Raw genomic sequence first — 21,556 nt, forward strand, 5'->3', positions numbered from 1 at the left:
CCTTACAGTGAACTCAAACTCTGACCATAACTGGGTCAGCGCTCAGCAACAACAGCAGGTGAGAAGCAGATAAATGCAAGTTTGTTTTTTAATTGACGTCTTTCCATCAGGCGAATTTATTATCGTAAATCCAATTTTCCCAAGTTCAAAGTCAATGAAAACCCAGCGTTCAAGAGGTAGAGGCGTGTCAAGAGGTGGGGACTCAGAACAAGCTTACTCCTGTTTGGCGACAGTCGTTGCCGTAGATACGATGACTCAGAGCGACTCGGACCAATCACTGCCGACTGGTTTCAACATGGCGGGGGTGAGGGATTCAGCCTGAGTCGGACGTAAGGCATATTCTACGGGTGACGTCACACATCGATGCCTCCATTGTTTTTACAGTCTGTGACGAAAGTGGAGCTAAAGAGCTTCAGACTTCAAAATAAGAGAAAAATATCTAAATGCTTCAAGTAAAAGACGACAAGTTGTGTGAATTCTGTGTGTGTGTGTGTGTGTGTGTGTGGTGGGGGCTTTGTTGGTCTGTCTGTACCATTCTACCTTGTTGTTTTTTAGGAGCCATACTGAATTGCAATAGGCCTACATTGACATTCTACCTCGATCCAGTCGGAGTCTGCTATGTGACTGGAAAGAACGCTGATGTGAGAAACGGAACACAGTCAGTAGTTGGTTAACATGTATTGAGTTCATATATCTGTAAATCAGACTCTGAAAAAAGCCACAGACCTCCTCTACCGTTACAGAGATGGAACGATGTTTCATGAACTGCGTTGATGTCTTTTATATTCTACATCAAAATGTACACAGGTGGGCGTGGCCTTTTGGTTGGCATGCGACCAATAAGTCATCCGATTGAGAATAATCTTAACAGCCAGTTATGTGTGTCAGGACAGTTTAAGGTGGTGAGCATTCAAATGATGGTGCTAAGCGTGTGTCAGATCCTAAAAAGTTTGGTGTTTCAGTCAGACTTCAGAAACTAGTTGGTTAAATCGGTCAAAAAGGCGAGTCCAAAGCTTTCCTTGAGTCCCATCGTTACCTGACAGTGTGCTGCAGCTCATATCTCACCTGCAGCGTCACCTGGCTTCATCTTTCCTCGGGTCGTTCCGGCTCACCCTGTTTGTTATTCTTCTGTGTGAAGCCAGTGTAACAAGCGCAGCAGCTATTAGCCAAATGGCTGTAATATTACTCCCCGTCAGACTCTGCAGTCGCTCTGCTCTCCATGCCGGCAATTTGTCTGAATGTGCTCCCTGTTATTGCCTCGGCTCTCCTTCGCCAACAGACATCACAGCAGCTTTCATTTAGCTGTTTTTGCATAACAGGCGAAAGCCGACCGGCTAATGTGCTGCTGTTCAGAGCGCCGCGGCAGCGAGAGCCGGCAGGTGAGGCTTCCCATCCTGAGCCATCAGGACAGAGATCAGATGTTCGGAGCTCAATGATGAAAATTGATGCCCATTAGCGTAAAAGAAATGTTTTGCACGGAGGATGTGCCCCTGCAGCTGAACAGATGCAGACAGATGTGTTGTGATTGATTGTTTGTTCATTAAGCGCCTCATGTATGCAGACGATTTGATGATTTGCTGTCCGTGTAGTCAACAATTAGCGGGAATCTGTTCACATTATGGTTCAGCAGCTAGTATACAATTTAATGGAAAAAAAAAAAAACCCAGCTGGAAACAAACGGGACAGAAGAATTCTCCTGATGAAGTCAAAAAGTTGTGGATTGAAATGAAAAATTCAGCACTTCATATAAGCAGTGACCTTTTTAGCGATTTATAGGGTTATAAATTATACAGAATAAATATGTTAAATGCAGGAGGAGTCACCTTTCTGTTGTCTTTGTAAGCTGAAGGATCATGGCTAACAAAGAGCAAGCATGGACTGTAATGATAGCTTCACAAATCCTCAGCAGTCGCAGGAAAAAGCAGATATTTGTGAATCTCTGTGCACAGCCTGATCCAGCAAAACACGATGCAACGTTTCAAGTTTTACTGAAAGCTTTAGTTCAAGTTTCTCTGTAGAAGTCTACTTTACTTTTAAAATCTACTGGGTTTTATCCAGATTCGTGTGCTTAACTGCTTGATCAGATTTACAGTTTGATGATTCATTCCAGGTAACTGAATAGCTTCTTTGTAGCTGAACATAACTCTGCTTAATAGAGGTAAATATCTACAAGCAATACTATTTTATTTCAGTTTTCATGTTTTTCTTTTATTGTTAAATATGAGCAATTTTGTTATTTATTATGAAAAACCGGATATGCTCGTGTTCCCTCGCTAAGTCGGGGTTAGAGTACTTTATAGGGTGTGCACCTTTTTTTCGGGGTGTCCAAATCTACATTTCCATGATCCAGTGCTCTGAATATTTCCCGGAAGTCTCTGCAAATATTGTGCATCGATACTCACTTGATTGGTGAATATAGACCACAATGCATTGCGTCTGAAGATTTTATTTATTAAACGAAACGTGTATTATTTATTTTTTTAAATAAATTATACAATTATTTTTGTCATCAGAACAAAATGGATTCAGAAATAATCTTCATAAAATGGTTATCATTAATAGGTTTTTCCCTATTAATGATAAAAGTGATTTTAGGCTACGTTCACACAGCAGGGCTTAATGCTCAATTCCAATTTTTTGAAAAGATTCGATTTTTTTGCAAAGCCATATAAATTTGAATTTTTGTGATCTCTTGTGTGACCATGAAATGACCCAGAAGTGATCTGCATGTGCAGAATAGTAATCAACGGTGAACATCACTCATTGTTTGTGGAAGTAGCTAACGTTAGCAATGGATGTCAACAACAGTGTTTTCAAAGCTGAGCTCTTTTTGCATTATTACATTTATTTCACAAAGGAGCAGCACAATTACAATCTTCTCATTTTAAGAAGGCAATGGAGCCAGGGTCGTCTGGACCCACTGTTGTGGAATGGGGATGTGGATGTGCTGGAGCCGCGTGTGTGTGTGTGTAAGAGAGAGGAGAGAGCGCGTGCAGCGCAGGAGGGAGTGAGGGGGGGCAGTGGGGGCGCGCATTCATGTTGTGTGTTATGGAGGAAGGAGAACAGTAATAAAAGAAGGTTTCCCCCAGCAGAAATGCTATTGACTCTTTTTTAACCCGCTCTGGAGAATCTGAGGGTCCGAACGGGGAAGTGAAGCCCAGAGGAGGATCCGCCTTCTGTGTCCCGCGCTTCTGACCACAGTCGGAAAGGGGAAAAAAAGTAATGGCGGGAAAGGTTCAACACCACGCTTGGCCATTTCGCTGGAAATGTTCTCAAAAACCGAGCTGTCACCCCAAACATGAATCCAATCGGTGACCTGGCTTCCCTTTCACTGACTGGTCTCAGCAGCATCGTCCGCCATGGTTGATGTTTATGTTCTCGTTCCCGCCTACTTCAACGCAGAATGATGACGTTTGTAGCGTATCGATGACGTACGGGTCGGATTCATGTGGCCTGGCTGTTCAGACGGCGGTCGCAATTGAAATGATCGGATACATATCGGATTAAGGTCCACATACTCAAGTGGCCTGGGTCGCATTTGAAAAGATCGGATCTGTGTCGTCCAGACTGTCATGAAAAGATCAGATGCAGGTCGCATAGGGGCAAAAAAATGGAAATTGGGTCGTTTTAGCCTGCAGTGTGAACGTAGCCTTAGAGCCAAAGTGGTTTGATGCGTATTTGCATCAATAGAGGAGTTAAATTAAGTAGACGTTTTAATTTTACATCTTTCAGATCTGGATCTCGAGTCTTCAAATGCTAATTTGTAATCCAGTTTCTTCCAACTTCTGTGAAAATATTTCATCCCCCAAATCACAGCATAATAACGAAGGAGAGTTTGAGTCAACTGTTTGGAAGTTCAAAGAAGCTCTGAAATGTTTATGATTATTTTTTTTAAATCTCATGAGGACTAAAGAAAAAAGAGATCAGAAGTGCCCTGGGTGAGGAACGCACACGACACATGATATTGTTTGCGAGGGGTGGGGAGCAGAAAACTCATTTCCCGCTTTTCCCTCTGCAGCGGTTATTGGATGACTTCTCTGCTAGGAATTCTGACGAAGTCTCTGGATGTCCAAAGGCTCTGAAAGGATTCCATCCCTCAACAGGAGCAGGAACATTTTATGTTTGTAAAGATGGATATCTTTATTAAAAACTGTTTATGGAAACATTTAAATAGGACTAGAAAAGCTGCTACACTTCCATCAAAGTGAATAGACACTAATTATTAGTTTCTATTGTTTGGTCAATGGCAGCAATAACTTTGTTTTTTTAAATGTTTACATTTAAATAAAGAACAGATCATCTTTTACTGTTAGTTTTTTTTTTTCACTTTATTGATCCATGGTGAGAGAAAGAGGCGTCAACATCATAAAAACAATATTATAAACAGAAATTCGATGAACTATCTGCAGTTTTAAAAGAGACAAGCTTAAAATTAGAAAAATAAACAGTATTTTTTTAGGGCAGTTCTCTTGATTCGAGTCCATTAAAATCTTCACTTTTTATTTGTAATGAAGATTTTCTATATATGTTGAGGTTCGGCCTCAATTTAAACTCTATTGGGCATTTCTCAGGTGACACCAAAGCATCACAGCAGAGTCCCGGGCAGAGCAGGAGCCAAACCTGCAACCTCCCGATCAGAGGTCGTCAGCTCTAGCTTTGCAGCTCGGACTCCAGCATCACTCACACAAAACACCAGAGATGTTGGCTAACGTTAGCATCTGCCTCACGCTTTCTTTTCATCCTGGTTTTTAATAAACGACCCGAGACTAACTTTGTCCAAATGTTTGCTATGATCCGACTGAGTAAAGAGGATGCTCGGGTATGGATGTGTGAGCTGCCGGCACAGCTGCAGTCACATTTTGCCCTTTGAGAAGATAAATGCGTCTCAGCAAAGTTTTGTAAATTAATGACTGGCTTTTAAATCTTTCCTGACAGGAAAACTGCTCTTCATCGTCAACAGCAACACAATGGAGGAACCCAGAAGAGGAGGGAGTTGGGGGGTTGACTGGTGTTAAACCCCCTGTGGTCTGTCGGCTGAACGGAGCAGAAATTAAAGTCTCGCTAATTAGCGAGCGATTAAAAATAGTTGTGGAAACAGTCAGATGTGGATCACAGTTTGCTCAGGTTCTGACACCCCCGAGCTGCTGTCTGCCAGAGCTTCAATCAGAAAGAAGTCAAAACAAATTAATCCAAAGTGTTGGGAGGAAAAGACACGGAGGAGAGCGCTCTACGGCAGGGAGGAAGATTAAAACAACTTTGAACTTTCTATTCCATTTATGTTTCATTGGCCACAAAACAGGAAGTTACTCTGATAAAACAGCTTAGGTCTATGCTAGAACAGTTGAGCTTAATTAAAATGACCAAAATCTTTAATCCCCAACAACACCTAACTCCACAAATAACATCTCAGAATGTGCAGCAGTGGGAGGAATGGGACTGTTCTTCTCCACCAAAGGTGTCTCCGTCCAACAGTCCACTGTTTTTCACAGGTTTGGGTTGTGGGAGCAGCGGCCTCTGAAAGTCTTCTGGATCATCTTCCATTCTAGCTATTTGAAATTCTAATATTGTAGCTATCCAGCTGTAAGTTCTGAGGCGGAAAATAAAGATGTTCATGGATCTGTTAAATACAATGTGTGTATGCTCCTCCCCCAAAAGGGAATTTGACCCTTTTTCTGGTGAAGAACCATGAATATGCTGGCTCTGAATAATCACCTTTAGATCAACCTGCAAGATAGAAATGTGTGTCTTAATGCGACTAAAAACCAACCAAAGCTGAATCGTGGCATCTGAACTTAAGCTTGGTCTTCACTGAGTGGTCTGGTCCAGTCTGGTATCAGTAGTGTGTCCGGTATAAAATGGACCCAATGAGCCAGCCCAAACCATAGTAGTTTTTTGGCCCCCGTTGGTTGTAGGTCCATAGAAAAATAGAACGGTTAGGGCAGAGCTGCTGTCGTCACACAATGAAATCCGTTGATTGAACCAGCGCCAGCGTTTTCCTCTTTGCCGAACGCAATCTTCTCCTTAAACAACAGTAAATTACTTGTATATATATAAAGTACCAAAAGACAAGAGGAAAATATGAGCTGCTGGATGACCTCCATTGTTGTTGATGATAGCTTCACTTCTGCTGCAGTCGCACTACTATCCCAGCCAGCAATATGGTTTAAAAGTGGGCAGAAAATGTTGGCCTAGAACTGGCCCCACCTGGTTTTGTCCACATAGACTTAAGTGGGCAATCAGCGACAAGCCACCCGCCCCGTGGACAGCTGGCTTGCTCTGCCAGACTCTGGGCAGTGGAGCTCGCTACGATATCCACCAGCCCAGGGTGAACATCGTAGCCCCATTCTGGGGCCACACTTTCTGCCCACTTTTAAACAATATAGGGGCCTTGGCCTTGCTGGCTGGGATGATGCAAAGATCCGCAATTGGTCTACACCCTGCACGTGTGGAAACGCGAGTAAAACTTGACTGGACCGGACCGCTCAGTGGAAACGGGGCTTTAACGTCCATCCGTCTGACATTGATGGGCGAAGAAACGTTTCAAAGAAAGAAGCCTGCAAGCCTTGTCTCTCCTGGATGAATGAGATCCTTCACCTACATTTTCTGACCATGTTCTGGAGCGGAACATGTAGCGAGCGGTGAAGAGTGAGGAGGACTGAAGTGCAGCCCTCTAAGCGTTTTTGTTATCTCATCCTTTATTCTAGTTGTTGCATCACAATGCCGTCCAGTCGATTTGCATCATAAAACAGCTGAGTAATCTCATTCCAGTCGCTGCTGTGATTCTTTTTGGAAGCCAAACATTCTCAGGAGCTGAAAATTTGACTAAATTTATCCCTGGTGGGAGGGGGGGGGCTCCGATAAAACGCCCTCATCATCTGCATCAAAGTGACTGAACAGCCTGCAGAGACTTCTTGTCAACAGATTAGGAATCACTCGAAGTGAATTGTCCTCATCATTAATATATGCATAACATGAACAAGCCGGCACGCCGCACTCGCTGATGAACAATGAGGCTGTTTCATCTTCAGCTGAGTGTGACTGTGATGAATATTCAAATGAGGAAACTCGGCTTTAAACTGTACACACTGAGCCTCTTAGCTAAATCAGCACTCAGTCCTTTATTAACATACTGGAATGTGTAATTATGCCCTGTTGCGTGTTAGCTCTGCACAATGTTACAACAAAAGATACAACAAAGGCCTCGATGCTGCCTGTGATTAGGACTCTGCCTTTGTGAGCCAGTCAGTGTGTTTGCTGGGAATTCACACACAATCAGACAGAAGTTTGATTCTTAGAGGCTGTCATGGCCTGATGTGTCTGTGGAGCCACAAGCAGGTAAAATCCACAAGAGAAAATGAAGCTGAGAGACCCTGACGATGTGTTACCATCAACTATTCCTTCAAAGGTTCATGAGGTTTTTAAAGGGTTCTTGGATTCTTTAAATTGATGAGATTCACAGATTTGAGTCCAAAGACCTTTTGTTGTTCCCAAAGTTAATTATTTTACAGTCACCCAAAGCCCTAAGAGTTTTCTTTAAATTTCCATTTAAAGTCAGGCCTGCTCCCCTTCCCTTCAGAGATCACAGTCACTCTGACTCCAGATTATGGCTGCATCCACAGTGAAGCAAAATCCAAATCTAACTAGAAGGAGCTGCATTTCCAGAAGAACACGCAGGGTTGATGCTACATTTCTGAAGGAAAATGAAACTTAAAGGCCATATTTGGCAAATTAAATTTAAAAAAGAAATGATCAAAGTTGACCATAAATGAAGTGAAAACGGCACAATAACAAAAAAATATGTTGGTGAAAAATCCCAGAGCCGGGTATCGAACCAGCGAGCTTCTGCTCCAAGGATTCCCCATGAATTTAATGGAGTCAGAAAACCTGGAATATCTGGAAAAGTTCAAGGATTTGAAGGAGCAAAAGTCACAGCTGGAAAAAGCTGAAAGAGCCGAACATTTAAATAGTTGGACAGTTGAAATAGGTGAAAAATAGTAGGAGTTAAGAGACAAAAAATGGAGGAAGATACTAGAATAAAGAAAGAGAAACAGGAAAACAGTAGAGTAAATACTGTAAAGTATTCAACCAATAACAGAACCCTACCACCCAGAAGGCAATAGTCCAGGTGAACAGAAAGAAAATCCAAAATGAAAACCCGTTGAGTCGGAGGCGTTCTCAGCCATAACGCACAAACCAGCTCATCAAGGGGGGGGGCAGGTCAGCAGCTTTAAACTGTCACCGAAGATTTGTCCTGGACTCTACATCCAGACACTGTGGTAAAAAAAAAGAAGAAAAATCCAACCTTCCTGGGAAAACTCTGGAAAGGAAAGATGGTGAGGAGCTGATGCTCCTCTCATCGTTACCCCCCCTCCTCCCCCCATCAGTTTCAGCTGACAGCTTCTTCTTCTTGAAGCAATGATCCATGTCAAAAAGAAGCTGCAGCAGCTTTGCTTTTTATCAGATCTGACAGCTCTATAAATAATGATCCTTTAACTGACAGAAAATGTAAAAAAATAAAAATAAAACAACAAGATGGTCTTTTGATTTTAGGAAAAACAGTTTTAATGTGCAGCAGACTCAGGCTCCCCATGAAACTCTGGATTATCTGGATTAATCAGCTTTGGTCGTTTTGTCAGATTTCATATTTTCCTCCATCAGTTAGATGAAACCAAACCTGCAGGAACACAATCAAACAGTCCTGCCTCCCAAACGGAAGAGGACTGGATCAGATTTACCTCCTTGATAGCAGCGGCAAAGAGGATTTGCTGGAGTGGAGTCCGTGTGGAGCTCAAGCGTGTTCACTGCAATCGGAACAGAGAAAAAAAACCACGCAGATTTCCAAACAAACATCATGGAGCAGGAAGATAAGACGGGAGGCATGTAAGGAGAGGAGAGAGCAGAGGATTAAACAGATTAAACTCTGAAGTCAAAGTGGGACGGCGGCTCACAGACCTGCAGTGCATCTTCATGCAAATCACAGCTGAACTCCGTGTTGCTTCGGAGAGAGATTTAGAGCATAGATCTGTTCAAAACAGACATTTAAACAACAGCCTTTTTCTTTTCATTCACGTCTTCATGAACCCACAGAACACCAGCCGTTCTCAGACGGCCGCTGGGGGAAGTTCTCCTCACAGTTCAGCAGCTTGACATCTACAACCAAGGAGTTTTAGACAAATTAAGCTAATAGCTTGATTGTTGGAGATGTTTCTGTTGCCATAGCAACTCATGCTCTGAACATAACCTGGTCTGGAGCAGGTTTAGTTGAAGGTTATTTTGTTTTCAGAGAGGTGAAGCAGCATGGCGTGTCCATTTGAAGATGATTTAGTGGATGAAGAAGCTCAGATAATACTTTTTCCACCATGAGAGGGTGATAAGACCACATATGGATGTTGGAAAGATAAACTTTTACTTTGATCTAAATTAAGATAAATCATTTTTTTTGTTAAGTCAGCTTAAAAACAACACATAGTTATCAGACATGTATATTACTTTCATTATAATTCATTCAATTAAGTAGGTGTAACTTTGGTGCTGCTGTTAGAGCGGCACCGCAAAGGATTGTGGGATATCATTCCTTTTGCCTGTCTGGACGGATTTGGGTTTAAGTGTGGGTTTTTGACCAAATGTGTTTAGTTGTTAAGCTGTTTAACTGTGTTTTGCAGAGTTATTTTACCCGGTTATGTTTACTTCTTTCCGCACCATGAGTGAGAGGAGAATGAGATTATTTAGCACCACTACTGATCAGTAACCTTAAGTCAGAGAAATGGTAAATGACAATACGTTTCATCTTGTGAATCTGTTTTGTTTCAATCATTTTATTGTTATAAAAACAAGAATATCTGCGGCCTCAAACTTAGAAATATGAGAGTTCAAGAATAACAATAAATTAAGATGGAAAAACATTTAATTGAATTGGAGTAATATGACATTTAGTTAGATAAATATGTAAATTTGAGTTGTAAAAAAATAGTGAGTTGTTAACAATTGAATTAATTAATTAAAGTTGGATAAGATATATATCTGTATATATATTTATAACCTATCCAACTTTAATTAATATATATACGCGTCACAATGAAAATAGAAATGAGATAGAAACTCGTGCCTTTACTTTGTCTGCTCTTTTTCTCCAAGCAGAAAATCTTTCTTTTGCTGATGATGCAGCCGTGTGACGTATTTTCATACGCCGTCATTTAAATCTCAGACTCCTTCTCTCTTTTTTTCTCCACGCGTTTCAATGGTGACTCCGGAAATCGGCGATCCATTGAGAATATCTTTATACCAAGTGGAGCGTAATTACATTAACTCATATCCGGTCTTTTGGAACCGACATACCCAGAGTAAACAAGTTCAGGCGGATTTCAGCCAGAGTTCAGGGTTAAAGTCAGGCTAGTTTAACCCTTGTGTTATCTTAGATGACCCCCCCCCCCCCCCCCTTCCATTGACGTGTTCTCCCTACCATGACAAAGGTGGATAAAGGTGGAAAGATTTCATGTAATCCATGGACACCAGTGAAGATCACAAATCATTGAAGAAAAAAGGTACAGAGCCCTGTCTAATGGGTCTAGATGACCCAACTCCCAATGTTAAAGTGTCCAGGATAGACCAAGGGTTACACCTGTTTCCTTGAATACCCCCCAGTGCTTTATAGGTGCAAAGCTCATCATCTGCAGCCAGTAGAATCTCAAAAAATACCTCACAATAGGTGGCAAAACAACACAAACCAGGGGTGTTGAACTCAAATGCACATGGGGCCAAAATCCAACACACTTCAGGTGACTGGCTGAACAGGATACACATTGTCGTACTTTCCTGCATTTTGCCAAAACACTGCTGCTCTCCTCAGCTCCATCTGCATCTGCACAGGTTTCCACATCAACAGCAAATGGACTGACACACAACATTCAGTTTACGTTTCTTCACCAAAGCGCAGTGCCATTAGTAACAATAATGTTAAATGATCTCTCGTTTGACAAATGTGCCGTGAACCAATCCACTTTAACATGCAAACAAGTTGTGTTTATCAGGAAGCAGCTCCAGACACACGAGTGCAGGAGAAGCAGCAGCACTGGAGGGAAGCTGGAGCTCATGTTCAGGCAGATGAAGGGGAAGAAAAGATCCAGAAAAGGAAAAGCAAAAGTCCTTTTCCATTCAAACGCCTGTCACATCATCATCAGAGGACTTTCCTTCCTGATGTTCCAAACAGCATGAATGTTTTGGAGGGAAACCTGTAGATCTTTGAATCTCCTCATTGTCGGCATCGTCAGGCTGGACATGAAAACCACATCTGGCTCCAGAATGACAAAAGCACGTTAATAATAATACACTCAGCGTTCTCCTGCAAATCTAGACAAGAACAAGACTTAACAACAATGTAAAGAAATGAGAGGAAACCTGAAAAGCTTATCAGTTGTTTATGTTTTACTTTTAATTTGGGAAAAAGAAGTTTAGAAAATGAAAGTGAGAAATGTTCCTCTTCAACGGACGAGTGAAATGTCTTTGCAGAGATAAACTGAGCTGGCTCCAGTGTGAAGACGTCCAAGCTCCTCTGTAAGGTCACATTCTTTTTGTGTTGATAAAAATGTGAATGTCATCATTTTGTTTTGTCAAAGTCCTCAGACTGAGTCAAAATAATCCATGTCAATAGCATAAGACTGACAAATACTTGATGAGAGTTCTAACTTTTGGAGGTTTGAAGATAAGATTTCTGTCTGCCTGGCTTTGTTTTGACGTCCAGATGAAGTGAAGTTCTGGTTAAAAACTAAAAACACAACTTTCCCTGCAAAGCATCTGTGTGGACGGTTTCCCCCCACATGAATGTTTACCCGGCGTGTGGAGACCTGATGGTGAAGGAAACCAGACTTTAAGACTGAGCCATGATCCAAATAGAGAAGGAAATAAGATCAACCCAGCTGATGACCTGAGAAGCTGACACCTCAGTAGACTCAGGGTAATTACTGCTAACTTTCACATGAAACCAGGTGAGACAGGGACCAAAAGCAGCCTGAAAACAGAACATCACCAAAGGGCTTTCTGGGATTCTTCAATGTTTTCTGTTTCTGAAAGCTGTAAGACAGTCATCACTGATCAACCCTTCAGAGTCTGACATGATGCAACAGAGAAGTTAGGTTGAAATGATTTGACTCCAGGAGACAATGTTCACCATAACTGCTTAATCTGGAACCACTCCAGGATCACTTTTTTATTCTATTAGGTACGGAAGCAACCGTAACGTACCCGAGTGCGTTTGGCGCCAAAGTCCAGTTGACTTGGTTTTGTCCTCCTTTGTTTTCATCGTAGGAGCAGATGAGTGGCTGGTCCAGAGCGTGGATCACTGCTGGATTGTTCCAACGTTTCAGCATAAAACCACAAATAAGGAGGGGCATCTTCTGTGCTGTATTTGTGGATAGTAACCCCTGCTGTCCCCCAGTGGATGGGGGGAACACAGTACCGTCATTTTCTGCTGCTGGTTTGAGATTAAACCGTCTGCTCAATGAACTCTCAGATTAACAAACTGAAACAGCTTTACATCACTTTAGCAAACAGAATTCACCATCTTCTGCTCAGAAATGCTGCTTCCTGACTGGAGAACTGCAGGTCTGTTCCACAGGAGGCTGCAGGAACTCCAAGTGTTTTGTACACAAAGTTACTTTTCAAAACTTTTTATGAAAGCAAAAAAAATACATAAAAGAAATTCTTGTCTTTTCCCCATAAGACTTTTCTTTCCTTTCTATGTTACTTTGGACCTGAGCTGCAAAGGGCCGTGGACGGCAGCTGGAGGAGAGTTTGTGTCATGGGGGTGTCCACTCGGGTAGGGGGGGGGTGCAGTGTGAGATTGTACCGCGCATGTTGTGTGCTGTGCATCCGTGATCAAGAGACACTGGGTCTTCCTGCCACATCAGGCCTGCAGGCGCTGCCCCGGGCGATCCGACACACATCACACATGCACACGCGCTTGCACGCACACACACACACGTGCCAGCGTGCACACTGGGAAGGTTGGAATCAGAGCCTTGTTTCAGCAGCGTCCTCCAGGTTTCCTCTCAGGAGCCGTCCCCGCTAATGTGCAGCACAAACAGGCCTGAGAGCAGCAAAGGCCTGTCGCTGCAGTCACAACATTTCAGTAGTTAAGTAAAGACTGCAGGAAACTGGAGCCCACTGCTGCTTCGGAACAAGTTAGACAACTTTCTAAAGGGTTTTTTGTCCAGTATACGCCAGCGCTCTTCAAAAAATAAATCAAAACAGTTTCCTTAATCTTTTTCTTGATGCTGTGGGAAAAGTTCACATCCCAGAAAGATTGTCTGGAGCTTCAGGACTCCATCTTCTCCCAGGAAACCAACAACACTACAGAGAACATGAATGATCAGGTCCAACTTTGACCTCAGAAAAAGATGGTGCATCCAGAAAAGTTCTGTTGCAAGTCGCCTTGAAGTTGAGTCATGGCGTCTCCTTCCTTGAAACGTCAAACACTTGACCCAACTTCAAGACATCGCCACCTGGATGAATGAGGAGCTTCACCAATCCATAGTAGATTGTAAACTAGTCCACGTTGTCATTATCTAAACAAAGAAGCTTGAGTGACTCCCATTTATCAGTAGAAGTTTTATGTCAATTTTGAGCAGTTTGGAAGAAAACTCCAATGCTTTGATGAGTTTTTGGCAGAAAATAAACGTTTTCTCACTGTTTGCATGCTCACACTCAAAAATAACTTTCCGCTGTAATAAACTTAACTGTGTTTTCAAGCTTTGTGCTGTTGTCCTGCTCAGGAAAAAAATCAGCAGCAGTTAGAGACACAGTCATAACTTTATCACAGTTTGTAGGGTCCTCTTGGTTCTGCAGGTCTTAAAGCTCACCTGAACTCTGGTTTGGATCAAACAGGAGAACTTTGGTTTCCAAACAAGGGTCTCTGTTTGGTTGCAGATAAACTCTGGTACAGTTCACTTCAGTGTGAATGCAGATGGACTTTCCAAAGACAGGAGGAGATGCTGTAGGCTAGTTTAAAAAAAAAAACATTTAGTAGATTAGTGAACTACAGGTCATAATTAATTAATCGCACTAAAAAGTGCGACAGCAGGAGTTAGACAAGCATTTTCTTAGTTTGTGTCGAGTCTTTCATGGTTTGTTGCAGGATTGTTGTCATGAATGACCCATCGAAGCTCCAGCTCCTCCTCTGAACCTCCATGCTGCTCAGCTGATGGCAGAAGGACAGAAATAAGGATGGAAATGCCTTCCAGTGTTTCATGGATGCTTCCTGAACAAACAGCTGCATCTGGACGCCGCTCGTCTTTATTTGGGAGAAGATGTGCTCAAACATTTCCTGGTGGTGTGGGGGCTTCTCTTCTTTGTTAGGGAACATCAGATCTTTCGCAGCAGAAGAAGACGTCTTGAAACCTCCATCCTCAGGTCACCTTCAGCTGACAAAGAGGAACTTCTGCAGTGGATGGTTCCGGCGACAGTCACAGTATCTTTAATTACAGCTTTTCCACGTTTCTGAAGGTTTTCTTTGTCCTTCTGGTTCTCCTGCAGGCATTTCTTCAGACAGAAAAAGAGTGTCAGATGATGAGAATCACTGGCGAAGTCTTGGTGTCTGCAGACAGATGTGTAATTATTTGCCAGCTGTTGTTTTTTGCACATGCATGGTCCTGGAGTGATAGTTTGTTTCAGCTTGTTCTTGGCAGGAAACCTGCCTCTGAATTCAGGATCTTTCAGGCTGACAGACAAATAACGGCTTGTAGCTTCTCGCTCTGACAGCCGCTCCTCCCCTCTTTCTGCTGCCAGTCACAAAAACGCCGCGGCGCCCGTTTGGGTGGAATTTCAGCCTTTTTACTGGATGAACGTGACAGGATTTCTGTCACTGCAAACACTTTTCACTGCACCTGAATCTAGGAGAGAGCTTTATTGATCGTGAACAAATCTACTTTTGCATCAGATAAGCAGCAGTTTGGAGGGAAGTCAATAATTTGATATTTACTTCAGCATGACGAACTTTAACAGTTAAACTCTGTTTATCAAATATTTGCATCCTTTAACCGTGCAGAGGACTTCTGCTTCACAGACAGACCTGACTTTGGGAATTCTTATCTTCATCAATCCAAAAACAAAAAGGAAAAAATTCACCTTAAGACGAGACAAACCTGGGGGGTTCACAGTAAATCTGTTCTTTCAATATGAGTTTTTTCCCCACATTTATTCATGGGAGAATCAAACATTCATAGGGAAAACTCTCCGTCATCCAGATCATGTGACCTCAGGACCAAAAAGGCTCTTTAGTTTAGCAAACTTTAATTTAAGGCTTTCAGCAAAATAAAATCTCCAAGGAATCAAATGTAAAACCAGATTCAGTCACGGAGGAGACAAATGTAATCAATATAAATAAAGCTGAGCCTAAATGATGACGGCTGTGGTGCAGCGGTCGACCCTGATTGGATAAATGCAGGTTTGATTCCTGCCTTGCTTGCCCATGTGTGCGTTGGGCCTCTGAGGAAGGTAGAAAGTGCTACACAATTATTCACCATCTACCAGTTATACCATTGTTGTTACTGAGATCCAGCAGAAAAACCAGAAAATTGAAGATCATCAGGATTTTAGAGATAAACAGACGTGAAAAGGATTGTGGGTTTGAAACTCTTCAAATATTTTCAAAAGAGAACGGAAGTCTTTTAAACACGACTCATGAGGGTTAGGATTATTTTCTGCTCAGGTATTATTAAAATAAGAAAAAGTTTGATTACTAAGAAGCAGACATCATCATCAGCATCGATACAGAAAGGTTTTCAGAAGATTTGACAAGAAAATGCAAAGAAATTTAAAAAATTCAACATTCAAAAAAGCAAAAACGTATCAATGTTAGAATTCCTCTAACCTTCACCAGTGCTGCTTTATTTGCTGCTATGCTCTTTAGTCTTTCTGTTTTTGGTTAAACTTAGTGGTAAATTCAAAAAAAAATGTGATCATTGGCTCAATTCTAAAAATAAAAACCAGAGTTTACTAAGTCTTTTAGTGTCAAACATAGACTTTAACCCCTGTGTTATCTTAGATGACCCCCCCTTACATTGACGTGTTCTCCCCACCATGACAAAGGTGGATAAAGGTGGAAAGATTTCATGTAATCCATGGACACCAGTGAAGATCACAAATCATTGAAGAAAAAAGGTTCAGATCACTGTCTAGTGGGTCTAGATGACCCCACTCCCAACGTTAAAGTGCCTAGGATAGCACAAGGGGTTAACAAAGTTCCATGAACCGACAGGAAACGGATCCTTGCTGGTCCCTCACTCTTCAGTCCTGCCAACATTCAGCTCCCTTTGCTTCAATGAATCCTTTAGGGTGGTGGGACATTTTTCCTTCTTCCAACATCCAGCATCAACGTCAGATCCAGACCTGAAATCGCCAGAGGAAAAGAAAACGGGGAAAACCAACCGACCTGGAGGTCAAGCAGACCAATCACACCTGGAGGATCTGGAAAAGCCCGTCCAGGAAAGAGGATGATGGTTGATGATGGTTGATGATGGTCTACGCCAACCAGGAGGCCAAAACACCCAACCAACCAACTTCTGGTCTCTTGCTTCTATCGTTGCTCCACCTTGGTATTTTCAAACAGTTCAGCATGACTTTCTTTTTTATCACAAGAATGTTTGAAAATCTTTGAAGAAAAGTCCTCATCCCCTCTAATCAGCAAAGGGATCCAGTGGTAGTTTTCTCTGAGCCCTGAACTTCTTTGGAGTAAAGTTTTGATTTGAAGCAACAACAAAGCCTGATTAACTCCGACTGTCCTGTTTCTGAACCTCTTTCAGGTTTGACTCCCGCTGCTCCACGAAAGCCTCCAGGTCAGCAGTTGGAGACATTTCCACATGACAACACCTTTTGTATGCTTGAGAGAGAAAAACTCCTGCAGCAGCATTTTTCTAATTAGATCGCCTGCTCCTGTGATCCAAACACTCGAAACCTGAGCGTGAAAGCCGTAACCATGGAAACTCAGAGGCCAGCGGTGCTGATGCTGAAGAGAGAAAAAGAAAACCCTGTTAACAAATTTAAGTTATGGCAATTTTTTGATTGACTTAGCTGTTGGTTTGCTCCGGATCAGAGGCTGAAACGTTCAGACGGGATCAGGATCAGAAGAAATGGAGGGAAAGTGATGAAAAAGTGAGTTTTAAAAACCAAAAACCTCTGTAACAACATAGTTACCCTGATGGACGTCCAACTGAAACCCAAACGGAGAAAAAAGTTAATTAAAACTGTTTTATGGAGCCTTAAGGTAACGTTAGAGAAGAGTGGGGGGGCAGGACTGGGGGAGCCCCGAGATGAATCTGGGGGTGAGGTAGATGAGAGGAGGGGGGGCTGGGATAATGAAAATAGTCCCTGAACTTGATTTCCTTAATCACTGCACGTCCCTCTTTCTGTTAATTGAAGATAATTATAGGATTTCAATTTTCTTATGTAGGTTAAAGAGGGGAGCGAGGAGTCAGAGCGGATGCAAGGACGCAAATGAAGATGGAGAGGCTGACAGGATGGAGCACGGCGGCGAAGCACGGCGGCGAAGCACGGCGGCGACACACAGAAGACACCCCCACCTCTGCAGAACTGCAGGAAGCCTGGTGGTCCAACCTCATTTACTGTACAGACGAAAACCCCGATCCCGGATGTTGAATACAAACAGAGAATAAACAAACACCTTAAAATATTTAAATGTAATTAAAAAAAACAGGATAAATACTGAATATTCATTTAATCAGGAACAGTTTGAAAATACTGAACAACAACAAATATGAAGCCAAAAAAGCTAAAATCAAGTAAAAAAACTGAAATATTAAGTTATATCCTTTTATAATTATAAATACAATTAATTAATTTGATCAAATAGAATCATTAGAACAACAGCTATAAAGTGCAAAGATAAAAAGACAATAAAGAGCATCAAGGTGAATTTAATTATTTAGTTTGACAAGAATAATAAATGTTATATTAAATTGTGAAACTGGAGTTTGTTTCAAACAAATAAAAATACATATTTTTGTGTTTTTTAATGAAAGCGTTTGTGAAAGTATCAGAATTCTGCAGTTATATTTCTCTCAGGTTGAAAAAGCTTCATGTTTAGGCAGCTTTGGCTCTTCCTCCTCATCTTCATCACATCCTGGTGGTTCTGATCCGGTTTTTTCATCAGTTCAGCTCAAGTTTGATGTTGGATTTGGCAGAAATCGACAAATTCAAATTCATGTTTTTAACTGTCATTTTCCATTTTACTGCAGTGAAACTAGAGGTCAAAGTTGAATCTTCTAAAGGAATCAAAGGATTTTCTTAAAGAGCAGAAAAGTTTTTTCTTAAAGTCCTGAAAGACTTTTTGATGTCACTGATAATGAAATACTTTTTCTTAAGTTTACATTTTTAATCCATCCTATAATCTCTGCTGAAACCTGCAGCTTTAACTCAAACGTCTGTTTGGTTGTATGTTAGTTCTCCTCACCGACAGCGGTTGGGATAGGCTCCAGCAACCTCCTGACCCTAAGAGGGGATTTGCTGATTAAGAAATTGAATGGATGGATTTTAGTTTAGTTCATTTGTTTTTGATCATTTATTCTCACAAACTTCATCCTGTAAAAGTCTTAACAAACGCTGAAAAGTGGATTTAATAAAAAAAATCTTGTTTGTCTCTTTTTAGTTGAACCCTTTTCCCTCTTTTAGGAAGACGAACGCCGTTCAATTCTGATTGGTTCCTGGTGCTGAGCCTCTGGAAACAGATTACAGGACACAATGGAAGCCGTTTCCATCAAACTTTTCCCTTTTTCTCCTGATGTGAGGAAACAAAACAGTCGGGATTCATGGAAAAAGCAAATGTCCTAACGGGTTCATGAAATGACATTCTTTCACAGAAAACCGGTTCCTGATCCTCCAGACCCCCCCTGTCCTGAAGTTTTACTCATCTCCACCTTGATTCACATGCAGTTTCATGGTTTTTACAACAGTTCTCCTTTCATCCATTCATCTGTCTGACCTCGTTGGTCAAACTATTATTTTCTGAAACCAGAAGAGCACAAAGGAAGATGATTTAAAAGAGTAAAGCTGAAATCTTTTGGAATCAAATCCTCATCAGAAAATCATCCAACAGTTTATCTCTCATTTGTCTCCATCTTTTCTGGTTTCAGGTCAAAACTCTTCTGTTTGGTTGAAGATCTTCCTGCAGGAACGTGGAGCTCCTGCTCTGCCTCTCTGCTGGATGTTTACAGACTTTCCAGTCTCACTTGAGATCATAGATGTGCTCCAGGTTTGGCCTTGTTAATAGTGGAGTTGATTTCCCTGTAAACGTTTTTGGCGGCGGTGCCGTGCTGACAGATAATTTGAGGGCGTGAATTATTAACGGAGCTCTTAAGAGATAAAATATCAAGCGCAAACGTTCCCACTGGAGGAGAGGATGTGTTTATGGAGGCAGACGAGTTTAAAGGCGGCTCTCTGCCGCCGTTTGCTTCATTTTTCCTCCATTCAGGACCCAAATAGAGGCGCGGACAGCAGGTTACACGGAGACGGCTTTCTGATAAATGGAAGGTTTGGAGAGAGCCAGAGTGGGGATGAGGAATAAAGCCAGGATGGAGCTTTAATGTGGGAGCTGCAGACTGAGCAGAAACTAATGTTATACTCTGCTCACCCATTACCTCAGAAATATGAAGAAAACATGAGAATCTGTCTCGCAGACGGAGCACAATCATGGCCTTTTGTGTCACCGTAAAAACGCTGCGGCTTTGGTCAAATGGAGCTTTTATGGAGGTGAGCGTCTGTCTTGCGGGGACGGCTTGGAGATGGGGCGGCGCGTCCAGTAATTTGAGTTTATTTATGTGATGTGTGACAGCGAGGATGAAGCGGAGCGGCGCGCCAAAGCACTGATTGATCTTTCACAGGCAATCATGATGAGCAGCCAGCAGAAAATAGTCCCACTGCGTCTCCGGGCCTCATCTGTGAGCGGGATTACCTGGCACCTTCACCTGTCCGACCTCCACCTCGGCGGTCAGGGCGGCTGATGTGGAACACGCAGGCGGAGGATGTGCTGCTTCCACGCGCTGATCCCAGTTTGTCCTTTCAGAGCCGCACACAACAGAACAGCAGGAATTTCCCCGTTTCTTCTCACCAAACAACGTTTTAACAGTGATGCATTAGTTAACCCCTGATGCCTATCAGAGAAAATACCCATCGACCACTTCTGCTCCACACCAACCTTCATTTAGCATCAAAGACAGGATCTCAGTGAATCTATTCTGATCAACTTTCAAAGTGTTTTCTTTTTTGAAAATATTGTTTTACTTACTTTTAAACCATGACGTTACTAATAAACATTAAAATCCAAGAAATTGTTGAATCAAGAAACCTTTTTGTCTTCTTTTCAGACCACAGTGACTACAGACGGACCGTTTTTTGGCTTCATTCAAACCTTTTTCTGTATTTACATGTTTTTTCTTTTTAAAATAAATCTATTTCAAAGTGAAGCCTCTAGAGGTCAGAGCTGGGATTTCAGGGAACGGGAAGTTGCTCTTTCTTTAGGTCCAACACCCCTTTTGTTCGTCCCCAACAGGTTCTGGCGTGTTCAGCAGCTCACAAACAAGCAGACATAAACTGTGTCAGCATGAAGCCTAATGACCGGACAGGAGGACAGGGCGGAGCCAAGCATCTCCACCCTCCAAACTCATCGCTCAGTCTGCTTCCCCGTCCTCCCTGCCTGAGTGCAGAGCGGCTCTCGTGTCTTTTTGATCATCTCTGACCGCCGTCTCCCCCCACGAGGATCTGGATGATGTCCGAGTCCAGCAGCAGGTGTTTCAGTAGGTTGGATGTTCAGGGACGCTAACGTTTTCAGGTGGCAGCGTCATGAATCAGACCAAGGCTGAAGTCTCTTCCTGGTTTCCTGTCTGATCAGATCTGACTGCTGCTTCCGTGTTTCCGTCAGACCGTCTGCAGCTGCTATCATGTCCTCGTTTCATTCTGGCTCATCCGTTTCCAGCAGGAATCAGAAAAGGATGCAGAAAAGCTCAGAGTTGCTTTACATAAGATTTGGCATCCATCTGCACTCCGGCTGCAATCTGCAGAAGTGGGACTTGTGTTTATTTGAGTGAAAACAGCAGATTAGCAGCAGATGGTCATTTCATCCTGTTAGTCTGCGACAGTCGGACTTTGCTTGGCTGTGAGCGCCTTCACGGAGGAGGTTTGTTTGTCGTTAGCGGTTTGAGTGCGGCCTCCCTTTTCACGCGTTTATGTTGCTGACATCGCCGCGAGCTGATTTCCAGATCAGAAAACAACATTTGCAGGAAGGCAGTCGTCTAAGCATCAATCCAGTCGGCCTAAATGTGTGGTCTAACCCAAAAAACAGGCAGTAATGTGCCATTTTCCATTCTGTCTCTGCCAGGACTTGTCTCAGCATTTCCCTCCTCTTTTCATCATCTTTCTCTTTTCACCAGCGCCACCAGATCCAGCGCGGCGGCCTCGAGTTCAGTGCTGGAGTCTGAGGAAGCGCCGCTGGGCCCCAGGCGGCCGCGTCCCCGTCTTTTTTATTTTCTTCTTTCCATTTTATCTGGCGTTCTTT

Source organism: Oryzias latipes, chromosome 10, assembly GCF_002234675.1.
Source record: "Oryzias latipes chromosome 10, ASM223467v1".
In the NCBI taxonomy this organism is placed as follows: Eukaryota; Metazoa; Chordata; class Actinopteri; order Beloniformes; family Adrianichthyidae; genus Oryzias; species Oryzias latipes.